A 19,934-nucleotide genomic window follows, 5' to 3' on the forward strand; every position below is an offset into this window, starting at 1 on the left:
TAACACTGCTATGAAACCAATTGGAAAGGGTGGATAAAAGATCTTTAGCAAATAATGATGAATATGCCTTGTCTACCTTACAACTAGAGGCCCAAAGGAGGCTGCTGTCAGATGGAAAGAATTTGTAAGCTGTTGTGACATCTGGGAAAGATAGGGGGCACAAGCATTTCTCATCTCCTGTAGTTCTCTTCAGCTCTGAAAGAACGTGCGAAATTGAGGGGTCCCAATTTACAGCTCCTGCGCTTTCTGCTGCCTGGCAAGGCTCGGTCCAAATTGGGCCAAGTGGCTGTCTCAAGGGCAGAGCTGAGCCCTCCGTGTCCCATTGCCATCACACTTGGATCGTCAGAGATTCACATGTGCATTTCATGTAAATTGTTGATAGAGGCTTCTTTGTGTTGGGGGCTGTCCCGGTCCACCGGGCAGCCCCATATTCGTGTCGGGTTGCACCCGACACGACACACTTCAGTGCGGCGATCACGCCGCATACTCAGGGGTGGGGGTTCCGCCCACCCCGCTCCAGATCACCGGAGCGCCTCACACAGCCGGCTGGCCACCGGCTTACCGCGGCCCCGGCTCTGGGGGCACCCAGGCCGGGGTCGCCTCCCCAACCCGCCTCACATGGTTGGGGGACTCACAGGGACGGCGTTGCCCGGCAGGGGCACCGTCCGGACGGCGTTGCCCGGCAGGGGCACCGTCCTCCAGCTGGGCCCCGACCTTGGGCCCAGCACACGTGGCGAGGCACCCCCCAGGCACCAACACAACACACACCCGCGGAGTCAGGTTCACTCGTGACTGCCGAGCCGGAAGCGGCTCGGACCTTTTATTAGGTTGGTCACATGGGTAACCATGTGACCACACAACGCCATGGAATGTACCATGGCCCCTCACAGGGGTGCCATGCAACACTCCTCCTTTTTCATATCGACAAAACAAAAACCCCAAAATCCCCATCTAGCCACAACTACTACTATTTGAGCCACTCTACTACTTTGCACACCCTTTATTAACCTGGGTGAGTGGCTCTCATATCACTAAACGGCACCAGTGAGGGCTACTGGCACCATATAAAGCACTCGGAGCCTACAGGTGCGCACCACACGACATTGCCCACTAACTGGACCATTTTAAGCAAGTCCATGTCTGCCGGCTCACAGTCTTCCGGGGAATGTCACTTATGATGTCCATCTTCAGTCTGGAGTCGCCGGAAACCAGCTCGCACCCTCACCAGAGTTCACTTAGGACAGTTACTACACCATCACACAAAACACCGGCAAAGCCGCACCTAGGGAGGCCCAGGGGCCACATCGGCTAAGTCCACTTGTGCGGAGAGGAGATCGTGGCAGGGTGGCAGAAAAACCCTGTTCCTCCTTGCCGGGGCCTGGGGGCCTGCATCCTCGTTTCCCCTTTTCTTTGCACGGCAGGCCCATGCTCTTGAAGGGCACTGCCGCATGCTTCCCTCCAGTTGGGGGGGCAGACAGCTCACCTCACGGTGCTGCGACGCCGCAGGATCACCCCACACGGGGCGGGCAGCTTCCTTGCGAGCCCAGCTGGTGTTGGGCCCGCTGCCTTATTTTTTTTTCGGCGGCGATGTTTGCCGCGGCCTGCGGGTGGGGGGGGCAGGCAGCTCTCCGCCCGCTCCTCGGGGCGAGCACTCTATTGTGCTTGCGAGCCCAGCTGGTGCTGGGCCCGCCTCCTTCGTTCCTTTTGCAGGCCCAGTTGAATTCGGGCCTGCAACACATTTTTTTTTTCCACGCGGGCCCATCTGGTTTTGGGCCCGCCTCATGTCTCCCTCTACCGCTGGTCGATGGGGCAGCCGCGCGGTGGTGGGCGGCCAGCTGGCATGCTGGGGGAGGGGCCGCTCACCTCTCCATGTTTTCCTTGCGGGCCCAGCTGGTGATGGGCCCGCCTTCTTCATGCGGCGTCCCTCGCCGCTCACACTTCGGCCCGCGGATCGCGGGCGTGGCGTCGCCTCCTCACTGTGGCCGACGCCGGGACAGCTTTCCTCCTGGTGGTGGTGGGGGCCGATCACCTCCCTCATGCGGGCAGGCAGCACCTTAGCGGGCCCAGTTGGAGATGGGCCCGCATCGCTTCATTTCTAGCGGCCGACGCCGCAGATCATACCTCCCCCAGATGGGAGGGGGGGCAGCCCGCGCGGCCACCGCCGCACCCATCCGCATTGTGGGCCCAGTTGATAATGGGCCCACCCGTGCACTCGATCCTCGGGGCACGCAGGGCCGACCTCGTCGCCATTGTTGGGGGCTGTCCCGGTCCACCGGGCAGCCCCATATTCGTGTCGGGTTGCACCCGACACGACACACTTCAGTGCGGCGATCACGCCGCATACTCAGGGGTGGGGGTTCCGCCCACCCCGCTCCAGATCACCGGAGCGCCTCACACAGCCGGCTGGCCACCGGCTTACCGCGGCCCCGGCTCTGGGGGCACCCAGGCCGGGGTCGCCTCCCCAACCCGCCTCACATGGTTGGGGGACTCACAGGGACGGCGTTGCCCGGCAGGGGCACCGTCCGGACGGCGTTGCCCGGCAGGGGCACCGTCCTCCAGCTGGGCCCCGACCTTGGGCCCAGCACACGTGGCGAGGCACCCCCCAGGCACCAACACAACACACACCCGCGGAGTCAGGTTCACTCGTGACTGCCGAGCCGGAAGCGGCTCGGACCTTTTATTAGGTTGGTCACATGGGTAACCATGTGACCACACAACGCCATGGAATGTACCATGGCCCCTCACAGGGGTGCCATGCAACACTTTGCAACACACGTTTAGCTTTCCGTTTATTGAATTTTCAAACTAAGATAAGCAGCAAGGGATTGTTCCTTAAAGCTGTCTGAATGGAAAATTCGAAACTCCTAATAAGGAAAGTGGGCTTTCAGGCACTTTGAACAAGTTGGGTTACCCCCGGGCCCCTCCATTTTGACCCTACATTTTCGACTCAATCAATTGGCACCCACCCGACAAAAATATGTTGCCCTTAAGAAGTCTAGTTGTTCTTCAATCATTAGGCGAAGCTCGAATAGGCGCACAGCACAACTGTTCTTTTAAAAAAATTATTGTAGTTTCACTTTGCAATGTATTCTTTATGTATGTGTCAAATCATTGGACAACCACGTCTTAGGGAGAAGTTATCCACAGTGATTTTTAGGGTTCGGCACTTACTCGAATCGATTATCCAGCCAATTTAATTTTCCTTAATTTGTTTTCCTTTGTTTCCTTTTCCCGGAATGTTGGTTGAATATGTGATTGTGAGGCAGTTCATTTGGATGAATGTGTTTGTCTGTTAGGTAGATGAATTTAAGGGTCTTTTGTTCTTTATCCGGATTGTTACATTAATCCCTTTTTTACTTATTTCAATGTGGTTCACACGCACTTTGCACTTTTTTTTCACCAAATAAATGTTATGTTATCTTTCTGGGAATTTGTTTAGCACCTGTGGTCCAGGTCAGTGGAGGGAGTAGGGTAGTAAGTAGTGCTTGGGTGCACTTTGTATGTGTACAGCCAGGCTAAATTTTCGTGGTGGGTAGCTGCATTTTAGTGCTAGGAGTAGTGTTGAGGTTGTGTGAGATCAGTAGTATGTGTGCAGCAAGGCTGATATGACTTGAGGGTAGCTGCATTCTAGCAGAGGTGGTGATTGTAAATGAGATTATGTGTGCAGCTAGGCCTATTGTACATGGGGGATAGCTGCGTTCTAAAGATTGTTGAGGTGTTCATGGCAGTGTATAATTAATTATGTGAGCGGCTACGCCGAATTAATCGAGGCATATAGCTGCATTCTCTTGTTTGTTGGTGCAGAGGAGAGGGTCAGCATATTGGTATGTTTGAGTATCTGCAATTGGAAGATATAATAACTTTCAAATAACTTTCAAGTTGGTCCTCACTCTCATTACATGTTCTCCCAAAAAATGTCCTTTGTGAAGCATGTTATGGGTTCTTATTATTTGCAGGCACTTTGAACATTGCCAGGGGAGAAGGAGGGAGGGTAATAAAGGAGAAACAGACGTTTTGTCTCTGTAAATGATCACCTTTGTAAAGCATCAGAATTAGTAAACTTAAAACATTTGCTATATGCAGTGTATTTGCGCCAGCACTCAAGATGCACGCAAACCTTGCCAACTTCCTCTAGTTTTGCGTGAGAGACCTTTGATTACCTATTTTTATATTTAGTGACATTATTTGGTCGCTCCTCACTCCAAAATAATCCACCAAAGGTATATTTCCAAAACGGGTCAGACGAAGGTTACACAAATAGTTTCTTCCAAAAAGCCAGAAAAGTAGTTCACAAATTACACACAGATCCACAGATAATGTTCACCCCAGGACAGAACCATACGTTAGGGGCTTGGGTCAAACTGCACCGCAGGTGTGGTAGCTGAGAGCCAACAAAAAGCAGTGGAGGTGTTGCAAGTGCTCACCCTGGTCCTTCAGGACCACAGGACAGGCTGCAAATATATTTGAAATCCCCCCATCTCTTTGTTTTATGAAATAAATCTCTAATGAGAACCTTAGGCAATGTTGTTTTTAAAACTGCACACACCCGGAAAGAGTACAGAAATGACAATGTTCTCTTACAAGTATATTTAAAAGTTGGTGCCATGGAGAGGGCCCTATTAAGGGGTAGGTCAAAAAATCATCTGTGACGGTTTTGATTGCAAACTTGGATTTTGTCTTTTTGGATTATGGGCTTGGATTATTTGCCTGGATTTTGGTAGTGCCCATGCTGTCAAAAAATGCAAATGTTGATCAATCTGAGATGTGTTATTTGTACTGTTTGGTGGTGCTTTGTAGGACTCAATCAGATGCATTATGCTCGATGTTGCTTTAGTATGAGACCTACTATGTGTGCAAAGAGGCAGTGGTGCTCAAGGTGAGGCTAAGTGCGTTTGGTTGAGAGAGCTTCTCCGGAGGATGTCATGATCTCAGGCATTGTTCGGATAGGTGGTGGTCCTCTAGGGGATATGATGTGTGTTGATCGATGAGGATATTCCAGGAAGCAGTTGCTTATGTGGGTAATCGATGAGGGCGCTAGAGGGCCAACCAAGATGGCCGCCTTGGTGTGAGCTCCCACTCAGCCCCGAATTAATTCTTCCTAATCCTGCCGTCTTCGGTGATTAACCGGCCTGACCAGACAACCCCCTAGCAACCCACTTGCTCCGCCACCGTCCCGTGAAATCTGGGTGAAAATCGGCACCCCGGTGGCCCTAAACACAGCTCCGTAAGCCCTGAGCCCGTGAAGTCCAAGTGGGCCCCTAGAGCCACCGGAGCACATGAGGCGGCCTCTGTCGCAGGCTGGCCTGGGCGGATTAGTGCAATTTGCCGCGTCTAACTCTGGAAGTCGCGTCTGAGAGGAGCGTCGGCAAGATACAGCGAATACCCGAAGTCGAGCGAGAGACCTGCCCATGCCAGGAGGAGCTGCAGCACGGCCCCAGCAAAGGCACTTACTACGCATGCCAGAGATAATCACGCACGCCCCATGCTGCAGAGGAGTGAGGGAAACAGCGACCCGGGTGCCGGAGCACACCCCCTCCCGACATCTCCTCCCTCCTCGTCGCCGGGGACCCCGGCGGTTCACCATTGGCACACGGAGTGGTGGTTCGGGGCCTGGAAGCGGGCTCCGGAGGCCCTAGGTGCCCCCCCCCCATACAATGGCAGAACATTGAGGACTGCACAACACCCGCCGGCTTCCCAAGAAAAGATTCCCACAGCTCATCACCCTGACAAGGTACGGTGCACGCGGAGGGAGCGGGGGCTCTAACATTGTGTATAACGGCTGGGCCTCACTCCCCATACGCACAGGCTGCCATCCAACCGGACTAAATACAAGACGGCAAGCCTCATCCTACCTGAATCAATTTGTCAGAAGGCAGCTATAACCTCTCAGGGCTACACTACTCAACTCAGCGGGAGAGTGAGATGCCCGCGGCCCCCTTGAGCCCAGCCACACCTCCTATCCACAGCGGAAAGCAACCCAACAAAAACGGCCATAAAGCGATCGCACCACCACCCATTTGCACACCTGCTGGGCCTCGTACTCCAGGCGCACAGACTGCCTCCCAAAACAGGTCCCGTATAACACGGCAAGCCTCTTTATACCTGAATCCACCCAACGGACAGTAGCTACAATCTCCCAGGGTTGCACTCCTCAGCGTGTTGAGAGGAGGTGACATCTGCAGCCTCTCTGGGCCCCGCCGCAATCTCCATCCAGAAGGCCGGAACACTACAGGGGAATTTCCCATGAACAACTGACAACCCGGAGGCGATCCCTGCACCCCCCAGAGGAGCTCATCCACCCCGCAATTTTCCCCTGCCACTCTCCGCGGAACTGCACGAGCCACCCCTCCTCGTGAAACACCCGCCGAAGCACACAAACCACAGTTGCACACCGACCCTAACTCGGGCCGCCTCCAACGTCACAGGCATAATGGGAAAAACAGATAGGTCTCAAAGAAAGCTGACCGTTGAAACTAGTGCAACCCCCAAAGCCCCTAGGTTACAGGAGGAATCGGAACGCCCATCAGGAAGCTCACACCAAATGGAGGAGGGAAGCTGCTCCACTGGCATCAAGGGACTCCTACTCGACCTGAAGGCAGGCAAAGGTAGCCTGAACAACAAAATGGATGGACTCTCGTCCAAGGTCGATCTCCTACAACATCGTATGGACACCCACACGGAAGGCCTAAACGAAGTGGAGCAATGGGTGTCCAACTTAGATGATGGCACTGCAACCCTGACAAACAAAGTGTCCAACTCGAATCTCAAATGAAAGCGGCCAATGCCAGGTGTGAAGACTTAGAGGGTCGCTCAAGAAGAAACAACATAAGAATTATTGGGGTGAGGGTGCATCAGTCACAAATGAAAATGGAAGACTTTGTGGAAGCACTGTGTTCATCCCTTTTCAGCCGTGAAGCCCTATCCCACTTGTTCATAGTAGAACGAGCGCAAAGAATTCCATCCTCCAGACCTATTCCTGGCGCGCCACCCAGGCCAATAATCGCAAATCTGCTCAACTACAGAGATCGTGACACCATCCTTCGTCTAGCCAGGGAGAAAGGAGAACTACTCCACTAAGGAGACAAAATCCACTTTTACCCAGACTTTTCCCCTGCAGTCCAAACAAAGAGAAGATCCTTTGTGAACATCCGACAGAGGCTCAAAGACAACCAAATAGCCTACTCAATACTCTTTCCGGCACAGCCCAGAGTGCAACATGGTGGGAAAGTCCACTTCTTCCAATCGCCAGAGGAAACAAATGCATTCCTAGAGCAAGCGGGCTGCCCTGGGCTGAACTCTAACCAGGCTCGTCCACAGAGAGAAAGAAATCACAGGAACCCTCCATAACAAAATAAGGTCAGAGGCGAGATATACATTGGCAAAACACAGCAGCCTTACCGAAGCAAACATTAGAGTTAAGCACTCTGGGGTCAAGCTGCTTGGGAAGCCCCTAGCACCCCATACACAGCAAAGTTATCCCAAGAGTTTCTTGTTATTGGGTGGGAAATCAGGCAACGGTCCAGCCATACTGAAGTCCGCCTCCTGGTCAAGTAAGCAAACGGGCGAGTTGGGGGTTGCCCGTGAAAGGAAGGAAACAGGAAAATGGGGAGGGAAATGCGCCTCCAATTCAACGCCCCCGTCAACCCTCCAAACCACCAACTACTTCTGGCTCTACCCGAATGCCAAGGAATCCTCCAGCAGTCATTCATAGGTCCAGTTCACAATATTCCGCAACCCCTCAAGACAGAACAAGCGAAACCAAATTGTTCAAGACAATTCAAAGTCGCCACATGGAACATTAGAGGGGGCAACCTCCACTCTAACACCAAGAAGATCCTACAATACATGAAGAGGCATGAAGTAGACGTGGCCATGATCCAAGAAACGCACCTTCTCCCCGGAAAGGAACACCACTTGGCTCGGAACTGGGGCTGTCATAGGTACTTCTCCTCGTACTCGTTATATGCCAGAGGGATAGCAATCTTAATCAGCAGGAGAATCGGTTTCCGGCTGCTAAGCACGAAGAAAGACTCCGAGGGCAGATCTCTCCTGGTGAGTGGAATTGTGGCGAGCCAAAAAATCATCTTTGTCAACTCCTACGGCCCCAATGTGGACGGGGCAAACAACTTTGACTGGGTACTAACTCACCTTTCAGCTCAGGGCCATGCAACCATAGTATGGGGAGGCGATCTGAATACTGCTCTCGATCCCTCAAAAGATAGGTTGCGGACCTCGTCACATCCTATATCCAAAGATAGTCTCCAAGTACAGGAAATCTGCAGAGCCTACGATCTTATAGATGCATGGAGACACAGAAACTGGGAGCAGCAAGACTACACCTTCCACTCGGCAGTGCATAACACCAGCTCCAGAATTGACTATCTATTCATCTCCGCAAGAGGCCCGCTGATATGTGGACCCTGCCAAATCCTAAGACTTTCTCCAACCATTCCCTGGTAACTCTCATCTGCACCCCATCCAGCTACAAGCCCCCCCCTGATGCGCTGGCGCCTCAAGGCAGGTTCCATGCTAAAAGCATGGTCCTCGAGCTGTTGTGGGCAGGCAAACCACCCAATGTGGCACATTCAACACTGACCCTTCCAGTGTCGAATGGAGGCTTAGCTCTTTCAGACTTAGAAAAATACTTCTGGGCAGCTCAGGCACAATTCCTCAGCTTTTGGTACTCCACGCACCTTGTCAGGCCACACGTACAAATAGAACGTGCCCTAGCGACCCCCAATCTGCTAAGAGCGGTCACCATTAGTCAGCTTCCAGTACCCAACACCACCATGAACATCGTACTCGCAACATACGGAATCTGGAAGAGGATAGCACAAAGATACATGGTTCAAGTACGGTACTCGCCTCTCCTTCCAGTCAAATTTATACCAGGAATCCCACTGACGTCAGAGAAAGTCTTCCACCACTGGGTGGAGAAACTGCAGATAAACACCCTGGGCGAGTTATTCATCAAAGGCACCTTCCTAACCCCCCAGCAGGCAAAGATGAGAGGAGGCAGCACCTCCCTCGACACATTCATCTACTTCAGAACTAGATATATCCTTCAAACACTCTTTCCCACCTTCCCGATGCAACCTCTGACTTGTCAACTTCTACACAGCGTGATCCAGGCGCAAGGGGAAGGCAGACTAATCTTGTCCATCTACAAATCCATTCTAACCGACACAATTCCCACCAACACTCGCATGAAAATAAGACGGGAAAGGTCCCTTCAAGCAACGATCGCAGATGAGGAATGGACATTTATCCTAAAACAAACACAAAAAATAGCCCTCAACTCACGCCTTAAACTAATCCATTTTAATTATCTACATCAAACTTACTTCACCCCCGTCAAAAAGAGCAAACAACAACCAGAATCACTGTCAAGGTGTGAAAGGTGCGGGAACCCCAAAGCCGACTTTGTCCACATCGCATGGGACTGCCCCATGCTGACCCCATTCTGGAACTAGGTACTGCAGACGACAGCAGCAATAGTAGGCGAAGTGATCCAACCCGTCCCAATGGCGGCACTGCTAGGGATGACAAAATTACTCACACCGGCTATAAGGAAACTTGTAGGGGTGCTATTGACACTCACCTGTAGAAGAGTCGCCATGTCGTGGGGTCGAGGACCTCCTCCAACAGTGGCTAACTGGCGTAAGGATATCCTCTATTGCCAAGACGTAGAGTCTGATTTCGTCAAGACACTGCCTCAACACGCAGGCCCACCGGATATCTGGGGCCCACTGGGGTAATTCCTAATCAACAAAGCCGATGAGATCACTTCTTCCCCATTGGGGGGTCAAAGCACTCAGGACACAGACATGTAACTCGCCCAAATACAGGAACTCTCGCCTCGAATGAAAGGCTTAGAGGAGAGAACGGCAGACCCACGAGGTGAACAGACTGGAGGTGAAATCGATTGGAGGCAGGAGGGAGAGGGAAGGGTGGGGGGAACGGCGCACAGTTCATTCACCCTAATGTGGGTGAGGTTGTTTCTAACAGTTTGAAAAACCTTCAAAAATAAAGTTTAAAAAAAAACATATGTGGGTAATCTTTAATGATTGCCTCAGAGTGTATTAAGTTGGTTGCAAGGGCTGCCTGGTTGTGTGTGTCCCTGCCTTGTGGGCCTTTGCGATGTGTGACTTTTTTTTTATTTATCCATTAGGTAGTAGCACTACAGACAAATAGTATATGCAGATTGGTGATGTAGAGGGAAATAGTGGACAGAAGTGAGATATGTGGTGCCCCATCAGTGAGTCTGGGTGTATTTGTCTCATGGTAGGTGGGATGTAGGCTAGTTGGTCAGTGAGGAGCCCAGAATGTGAAGCATTTTGAAGGTGAGGTATCATGCATGCCCTGGATTTTGATAAGTGGTAAAAGTACTTAACCTGGATCAAGAGGTGGGACATCTGGTACAGGGTCACATTAACACAAATGTTCTTTTCACAACATTTCCTCTCTCTGCGTGTGTTTCCAAACCTCATCTGTTGAACTTTGTCCTGTTTCACTTAACCCGCACAATATCGGCAGGGGTCCTCCTTGTCACTCCCAGCCCCATCAGTGTCTATTTCCTCTTCTAAAACATGCACTTAATGTTAGTCACCTCAAATGTTTCTGACTCTTCTTCAGCCCTATGGACTTTTCAGAGGTCTATGCCTTTTTGAATTTCTTACATTCTCCAGAATGGGTCTGGCATGGATTCACATGCTCATGAATACTCCCTGCCGCCAGTTTCACTTTCACTTTAAAACTGTATTTCTCTTCTAAACCGATCAATGTCCTCTGGGTCATTCTGCCCCCATCCAATGACAGTCATCACCCTAAGCCCCGCCTCTGGCAGCTGTCTTCAGATTTTTACCACACACTTCAGTGTTGGGAGTCCTCCAGTTGCTCTCTGAACTATTAGTACGTTTTTTCCAAGTTTTTTGTGGGAAATGTTTGATTTCCTCATCCACCGGCAACAGTGATCCGTTGTTGGTGAAGTTCTGCACCCCTCAAGGGCGAAGATTCGTCCAAGTTTTCCGGAAGGCCATCTTGGGCCTACTTCGCAGCCTCCGAACATGACGGAGGAGAAAAAGGAGGGAAGGACCCTGTTCAGGCCCTGCACCAAATGCGGGCTACGGAACGTCTTCATGGAGGACAAACATCTACAATGTCTTTACTGTCTGCACCCAGACCACATGGAGGTGGATTGCGAGATATGCCTGGGCTTCTCGAAGAAGAAAATGAAAGACGGGCACAGCAGCCTGGCGGTATTGCTCAATTAGAACAAGGCCTCTGCCCAGTGCTCCAAACAGGGTCATGCCTCACCTAGGACCGGCCGGTCCGAAGACCGGTCTCGCTCTGGGACAGTGGTCTTCAAACCTTTTAGGCCTGGGACCCCCCCCCAGCAAAATGTGGGCAAGCCGGGCCCCCCAAAATATGCCAAATGGACAGTAAGTCCAAACCGCTATGAACTATCGCTCGCCGTCACCACACCCTGCTCCCGGTATGATCCCTGGGCTCCCCCACCTGCTCCCATCACAGTCTCTGGGCTCCTTCAATCCACTCCTATCCAGTCCCTGGGCTCTCCCCACCCCACCATATACCCAGGACTCTACCCACCTCAACACAGACCCAGGGCTCTCCCCACCCTGCTCCCACCACTATCCCATGGCTCCTGCCCATCCTGCTCCCGCCACAGTCCCTGGGCTCCCCTACCCTGAAACCAGCACAGTCCCCAGGGCCAGTGCAACTGGTGAATTTTTTAAGTGGAGGGGCATAAATATTTCCCCCAGATACGCCATAGTGACTGAGCGTAGCGAGGGAGCCCAAACCAATCAAAAGGGGTTCAGGGGGTTTTCCCCCTTGGAATTTCTTTTTAAATTATGGGTTAAAATGTTGCATTTTAGATCATGCGTTAATAAAAACAAATTGGGTAAAAAGCAAAACAGTTTGCAATTGGTGCTGGGGGTTTCACTAACACAATCAATATGATTGTGTGTATTCATGGCGCTGTGGGGCCCAGGAGGAAAGCATGGTATTTTTGACTGGACCTCTATGATAGATGTCCAGTAAAAAAAAAAACATCCCTGTCCCCTGGGCTCCACAGCGCCTCAGAAGGAGAGCTGATTTTTGCAGGTGGGTAGGGGGATTGTGCAACAAAGACATTTTTAAAATGCCTTTGTTGTACAACCCTTCTCCCCCACTCACCAAAATCAGCTTCACGGACCAACACAAACACACACAGCATTCACACAGCAAGCACTTTATCATTCACACGAACACCCACCATCATGTACTCACTCATAACACAAGCATACATGCATCCATAGACATTTAAATAAAAAATAAATGAACATAAAAGTACCTTCTGCAATTTCCTCCCCAGCGTTCTAGCTCCTGCATCATGAACAGAAATCAGGAAGCAAGAGCTTACTAGTTCCTGCACATGCAGGCAGGGGCCTGCGTGTGGGTGCTGGAACGCCCTGCTGCAGGCTGCTCTGTCTGTATGTGCGAGGCGGCGCAGGAGCTCCCACTCACACATTCAGACATGTAGTTGCCCAGCCAGCATTTCCAATGAGCTATGCAAGGCTTGTGAAGCAAAGCGCCCCCAGACTTGCATGGCTCAGTGAGCATGTGTGGCTGGTGAACTGAACTGTCAAAGGGAAACAATGTTTCCCTTTGACAGTTTAGCCAGCCCAGGAGCACTCCCTCAGCTGGAAAAAGCAGTTGAGGAGTGCTCAGTGTTTCACTGGGCTGGCTCATCGGCTCCTCCATAATGGATGAGGGCGCCACTGGGCCGATGCCCCATCGCCCATTATGGATGAGCCGCCGGTCTCAGATTGGTATATATGGCAATGCCCGAACCAAAAATGCAAATGGCTAGCATGGACCCATTATTTTGGTCTAAATGGGCCACATTTTTGGCCAATGTGGGCCAGTTTGATGAGTTACTTCACTATGCAGCTAGTAGTTTTGACCATTGTTCCTGAATTCCTTAAAAAATCCTTAAAAATCACACTTTACTTACATTTGAACAAAAAATACCCCCTTGGGTACTATTCAAACTGTCTGTCACTAAAGGAATGAATTGCCATTTGCAACTGTGGGCCTTTGCAACTGTGGGCCACTTTTTCATTGGTGCCTGAGACAGTTGTATGCTCCAGTCTGACCCTGTGAACCGCCCCTCCCCATTGGCTCCATTAAAGCAAAAAAGAATTTAAATTGTTTTTGAAAAAATGTCTAGCTGGGTACTCGCGCCCCCCGGAAATGCGCCTGTGCCCCCAAGGGGATGCGCGCCCCACAGTTTGAAGACCTGTTCTTTGGGAAGATGTCAAAGTCCTTTGAGGTCGCCCCAGCCATGGGGGTCCAAGATAAGGCTAAGAACTGCAAGTCCGATTCCACCGGGTTTTTTTCCGCTGATGCAGGTCCCAGGTTGGATAGGCCGTGATCACGATGGCTGGCCGTCTCCAGAACCACCCTGTCATGGAGCTCCTCTTCAAAGATAAGCCCTGGACAGCAGATGAGAAAAGGGCCGTGTAGGCCAAGCAGGCTCAACCGTAGCAATTAAAATCCCTGTCGACCACTTCGTCAACACCTGCTGTGACGACCACGGCGGAGGTAGGTGCCGTTCCGACAAGGGTGCTTCCTACAGCCCAAAGGGTATCCCGGTCCCCATGACACGTCATGACCACCGAAGCGGCAGCAAAGTTGGCAAGCACCCATGGGGCTGGAGGGGGGTCGGATAAGGCACCAGTCCGGATCCAGGTTCAAAACCCTGAGGGAGGAAAGGGGGGTGCAGGAGATCCCAAAACAGCCCTCCAAGGTTGGCATTCAACCGATGGACATCTCATCCACGGACGGCGACAACCAAGAGTCTATCCATACGGTCCACGAGGACTACGACGGTGCAGGGCCTAGCGCTCCATTCGTCCCTTTGTAGCCAAGGGACATATCCATAGATATCCTGTTGACCCTCCACACCTTGGTGACAGAGATCCAGCAGAGGTTCCCCCAGCACTGACACCTCTGGTGCTGCAGGCCCCTGACCAGCCTCTGCATAGGAAGTGAAAGCATCATCCGATGCCTCCACATCAGCCTCCTCCACCACGTCGGGCCCCGACTCCACCAGTGGACCGGTCACGGACACTGGTATGGACACGGCCATGAATGCCATGGGAACCGACGAAGATGAGGACTTCGGCCCAGCATATGATGAATCACTGCATTTTGACCCCACTCATAGTGTCTCTCCACCAGACGAAGTGGGATCCTTTCACTCGATCTCCAGGGCCTCTGAGTTGTTGCAGCTGGTGCCCGAGGAAACCAGGAAAGAGGGCTTCTTGTATCAGCGACAAGCTTCCAAGAGGAAGACGATCTTGGCGGTTCCTTTTCTGGGCAACCTTTGGGAGGACGGCATAGCCCTATTGAAGAACCCATGCACGGCTCCAACAAAGCGGGACAGGTTGGAGAAGAAATGTAGGGTGCCGGATTATGCGCCCAAGTGCTTGAGGTCACAACCATCGCCAGACTCGGTAGCGGCGGCTGCTGCAAGGAAATGTTCGGCTAACCCAGCTTCATCGTCATCAGTCCCCCTGGACAACGAGGGGAAGAAGTTGGACGCCATGCGGAAGAGAGTCATTTACACTGCGGCATCCATGATGAAGGCGGATAATTCTCTAGTTATCTTGGCCCGATATGACTGGGAGCTTTGGTACAAGCTGGGCCTGATCCTAGAATTCCTCGCCTACGACAATAAAATGGAAGCTCCTGCATTCTTTCAGGAAGGGGAGGTGGCTTTGGACCATGCCATCACGGTGTCAGTGGACATCGCTGACACGGATTTCCGGCATATGGTAAACAGAACTTTTATCAGGATGCTCATAAGAAGGTGCTGGACATGCCCTTCAACAGGGAAAATCTGTTCTGGAAGGTGGTTGACGAATCCCTTCAAGCCATAAAGACCGATACAGAGACGGCGCGTTCCCTGGGCACTCTTCAACAGCATTGCTCATTTTTTTTTGCCCCTCCAGGTATAAATCAAGCAGATCCTCCAAGGGATTCTCCACATCATACAGACACCCTCCCCGTTCTTCCACGCAGGAAGCCAACAGAGGTCGCTCCCAGGCCTATGGTAGCAAAGGTCAGCGTCACCCACAGGGCAGGGTGTTGTCGTCCAAGCAAGCCTGAACCGGCTGTGATGTCAGACCCCTTCTTGTGCACCCCGGTGGCAGGCCGGCTGACGGGTTTCTTCAGCAAATGGGCAAAGATCAACACCAACAGATAGGTGCTGAATGCTCTCACCCAGGGACACACCTTGGAGTTCCAATGCAGATACCCACGTGTTCCACCGGTTCCCCGTCAAGAGCTTCACATCCCTCTGCTCCTGGAAGAAGTGCGAGTCATGTCACGGAAAGGGGCAATAGAGCTTGTTCTCCAACGACTCTGGGGCCCTGGAGTCTATTACAGCTACCTTCTGGTAAAAAAGAAGACAGGGGGTTGGAGACCCATCCTGGACCTGCAGCGTCTGAACAAGTACCTGAAGTCCCAAAAATTCAGGATGGTCAAGTTGCAGCACGTGCTCGGCCAACTGGAGGAAGGGGATTTCTTGATGTCGTCGTACTTCCATGTCCCCATCCACAGGAAGCATCGACCCAAGAGTGTTGAACATTGGATACAGCCTTCTCTGAAGGGCAAGGCAGTGAGGATTTTCACGGACAACACCACCACCATGTTTTACATCAGGAAGCAAGGGGGGACTCGATCACTAGCGCTCTCCAAGAAAGCTCAGGACTTGTGGCACTGGGCCATCGGGCGGGGGATGTTCCTCATCCCTCGCCACCTGGCAGACATCAAGAACACCATTGTAGACTCCCTCAGCAGGGAACTGCGCTCCTGCCACGAGTGGGAACTTCGTCAGGATCAGGTGGACCACTTGTTCGTCAAATGGGGCAGACCCCCGATTGATCTTTTTGCCATGGCAAAAAACTCCAAATGCCATAAGTTTGGCAGCAGATTCCACCAAGCGAGGGGCTTGGAGGACGGGTTCTCCTTCCAGTGGAAAGGTCTGTTTCAGTACGACCCCTACCTGTTTTCTCTCTTGCTACGTGTCATCAGCACACCTGCTCAGCCTGTCAGCATCTCCTCCAGTCAAGTTGCTGGTACTGCCGGATCTGCTCAATGGCGAGGGAGGCGCAATCCTTCATCAGCCAAGCTTTGGAACACTGTACCACTCACTATCAGAACCTTACCGTCATTTAACCTATTCAAACACAAAGCCAAGCTTTGGCTAGTTACATCTCACTAACAACCGCTCTTCTGACTCTGACGGGCCACCTGGGACCTAGCTCTGCTTTGTTCCGGCACTACTGTTCTGCTTATTGCCCTGATTTGTAACGTCAATTGTATATTTTGTATATTTTATTCACAATCTGTTGGTACCATTGTGATGATATGTTATACTTGTAAGTTTCTGCCAAGATATGCGCCCGGTTGCCTTTGGGCCTGGTCTGCGCTATATAAATAAAACAAATACAAATACAAATACAAATATCATGACCCAGGATCGCTGGGCCTGAGGGCATGGCTCCTGCAGCCTTAGAGTTTGGAGGTTATGAGTTGCCAGCGGACTGCAGGGAAGTCCTTGCCAAAGCCAGGGCGTCGTCAACTGTAAAGTGCTACGGCCATAAGTGGAATCATTTTGCTACGTGGTGCCGTTTGCAGAAGATTCCCCTTCTGAGGGTCATGGCTGCACAGATTCTTCTATACTTGTTGTCCTTGGCAAAAGCTGGACTGGCTCATGCTTCCATCAAGATACACCTGGCGGCCATCTCAGGTTACACCAAATCCCTGGTTAGATACTCGCTGTGGTCCCACAGACTCATCAAGGAGTTCCTTAAGGGGCTTTTCCAATCTTTCCCACGGTGAAGGCTCCTGTCCCGGCATGGGAACTCAGTGTGGTCCTGATGATGCTCATGGGGGCGCCTTTAGAACCTACGCATCAAGCCCCACTCAATTTTATTTCATGGAAAACGGCTTTCCTTGTGGCCATCACCTCCGCCAGATTTGTGGGTGAGATCCAGGCCCTATCCTCTAAACAACCATATCTGACTTTCCACAAATCGAGGCTGGTACTGCGTACATACGCCTTCTTCATGCCAAGGTTCCATCGGATTTCCACCTCAACGAATCTTGGTGTTGCCTGTTTTCTTCCCGCAACCTTTGTCGCTGGTGGAGAGGGTCTTGCATTCGCTAGACGTTGCTTGTGCCTTGAAGTTTTACGTAACACGCACAAAGAGTTTTCGGAAGACTTCTTAGTTGTTTGTGAACTTTAGTCCTCTGAACCATGGGAAGATCTTGTCCCAGGCTTCCATTTCAAGGTGGCTCTCCGGCTGCATCATGCACTGTCATCAGCTGGCGAACCGGCCTCTGCCAGGCCGTCTGAGAGCCCATTCCACCTGAGCGATCGCTGCGATGATGGCGTTCCATTCTGGTGTGTCCCTGCTTGACATCTGCAGGGATGCGACGTGGAGGTCCACGCATACCTTTATGAGGTTCTACTGCATCGACAGGGATTCCAGGGAGGAGTCCAGAGTCGACCAGGCAGTGCAACTCAACCTGTTCGCTTGAGGTGAGTCTGTTCCAGGGGTAAGTGTCAATTGCTTATGTTGAGACTTGTCACCTCCCTTGGTTGGGTAATGTGGTACTGCTTTGTATTTGTTATTCATGAGCATGTGAATCCATGCCAGACCCAATGCTGGAGAAGGTTTAAGTTTCTTACCTGTAACTATTGTTCTCCAGCATAGGTCAGGCATGGATTCACATGGAAAGCCTCCCCCTGGCGCGTCTGTGGCTCTTCTTGGTCAAACTGCCACTTTATGTGCTTACCAAATCTGAAGATGGCTGCCAGAGGCGGGACTTAGGGAGAAGAATGTCACAGGACAGTGATTGGTTTAGAGGAGAAATACAGTTTTAAAGTGAAAGTGAAACTGTTTTTTCCTTTACAGAGGATACCCAGTCTCACAACGGGGAATATTCATGAGCATGTGAATCCATGCCAGACCCATTCTGGAGAACAACAGTTGCAGGTAAGTACATTAAACTATATAACATTATAAACCTCAATAATACACAAAGTGGCGACCTCTGAATGATGGAAAGAAAATGCAGGCGTGACTGACATGTGAATGATTCTGCTGGTTTGACATGCAATCTTCAACTTTACTAAATTCATCAACTTTAGAAGGGGGAAATGATGAGTTCTTCTATCCAAATTCAAACCTCAGACCTGCATTAAGATCTCTGCAGTAGGCATTCATCTACTGCAATCTCTTACTAAAGAGTTTAATGTGCCGTCCTACTTGGATAAGATTCACAGATGCACAGGGCTCAAGTTCCTCTTGCTAACCACCCACTTCAGCCTCACCATTCCCTCCCCTTACAGCAGTGGTCTTCATACTTTTTTGGCCTGGACCCCCCACGCTCCCCCCATGAGCAAATTGTGGGCAGGCCGCACCCTCCAAAAAATGCCAAATGGACAGTAAATCCAAATGGCTATGACCTATTGCGTGCCGTCGCCGCACCCTGTTCCCAGTATAGTCCCTGAGCTCTCCCTGCTCCCATCACAGTCTCGGGGCTCCCTCATCCCACTCCTAGCCTAGTCCCTGGGATCTTCCCACCCCACTAGAGACTCTGGGCTCTCCCCACCCTACTCCCACGCCTATGCCATGGATCCCACCATCCTGCTCCCTCCTCATTCCTTGGGCTCGCCCCACCCCGCTCCCAGCACAGCCCCAAGGCCAGTGGCGGCTGGTGAGGGTCATAAATATTTCTCCCAGATATGCCATAGCAACCGAGCGTAGCGAGGAAGCCCAATCAAGAGTGGTTCGGGGGGGTTCTCCCCCCAGGAATTCTTTTTAAATAATGGTTTAAAATATTGCATTTTAGAGCATATTTTTAAAAAACATTGGGTAAAAAGCCAAACAATTTGCAATTGGCGTTGGGGAACTAAGGAGTCAGGCATGTCTTTTTTTACTGGACAACTAAGAAAGATGTCCAGTAAAAGGATGCCGTCCCTGACCACTGAGCCTCACAGCACCTAACACACTCACACAATCAGTGTGATTATGTGTGTATGCAAGGCATTGGGGGCCCAGGGGGCAGGCATGGTGTTTTCTACTGCACAGCTATGATAGATGTCGTGTAAAAAGTTATAATCCCTGTCCCCTGGGCCTCACAGCGACTACCACACTCACACAATCAAAGTGATTATGTGATTATGTGTGTATGCAAGGTGCGGGGGGCGCAGAGGGAAAGCATGGTATTTTTACTGGACATCTATGATAGATATCCAGTAAAAATATGCCATCGCTGTCCCCTGGGTTCCACAGTGCCTCAGAAGGAGAGCTGATTTGAGCAGGTAGGTAGGGGGATTGTGCAACAAAAGCATTTTTAAAATGCCTTTGTTGTACAACCGCTGCCCCCCCCCCCCCCTGTCCCACCCTCCCCACTCACCAGAATCTGCTCCTCGGACCAGCAAACACATTCACACAACAAGCAGTCTATCATGCACACGAGCACCCATCCTCATTCACTCACTCAAAACACAAGCATACACCTGCGGCTGAGTCCCACCCTGACACAGCCCTCTCTAACTTTCTCCTCTCCATTGCCAACATGCTGGGCATCCTTGCCCGTGTTATTAGGGTGCGTATCAAGCCTCCCAAAAAGTGCAATTCCTGGTACGACTGATCTGGCTGCCCTCAAACGCAAGTGTAGAGCTTCAGAACGGAAATGGGTGGCCTCAGATGTACCCTCTGACAAACTGGCCTGTCTCCTCCTTCAAAGACAATATAGACTCTGCAACCGGTCCAAGAAAAGAGTCCATATTCAAACCTGCATCTCTGCGGCTTCTAACAACATGGCCAAACTGTTCAAAGTCTGCAAGG

The 19,934-nt window shown here is 51.5% G+C and overlaps 1 protein-coding gene across 1 annotated transcript in view; it reads left to right on the forward strand.

Annotated features, from left to right (window-relative positions):
- The window catches only part of LOC138553513 (extracellular calcium-sensing receptor-like), a 421,273-nt gene that overhangs the window by 182,824 nt on the left and 218,515 nt on the right, over positions 1-19,934 (forward strand). The gene's annotated exons all lie outside the window — the stretch shown is intronic.

Source organism: Ambystoma mexicanum, unplaced genomic scaffold (genome assembly GCF_040938575.1).
Source record: "Ambystoma mexicanum isolate Mex_15411 unplaced genomic scaffold, UKY_AmexF1_1 Mex_scaf11, whole genome shotgun sequence".
Lineage (NCBI taxonomy): Eukaryota > Metazoa > Chordata > Amphibia > Caudata > Ambystomatidae > Ambystoma > Ambystoma mexicanum.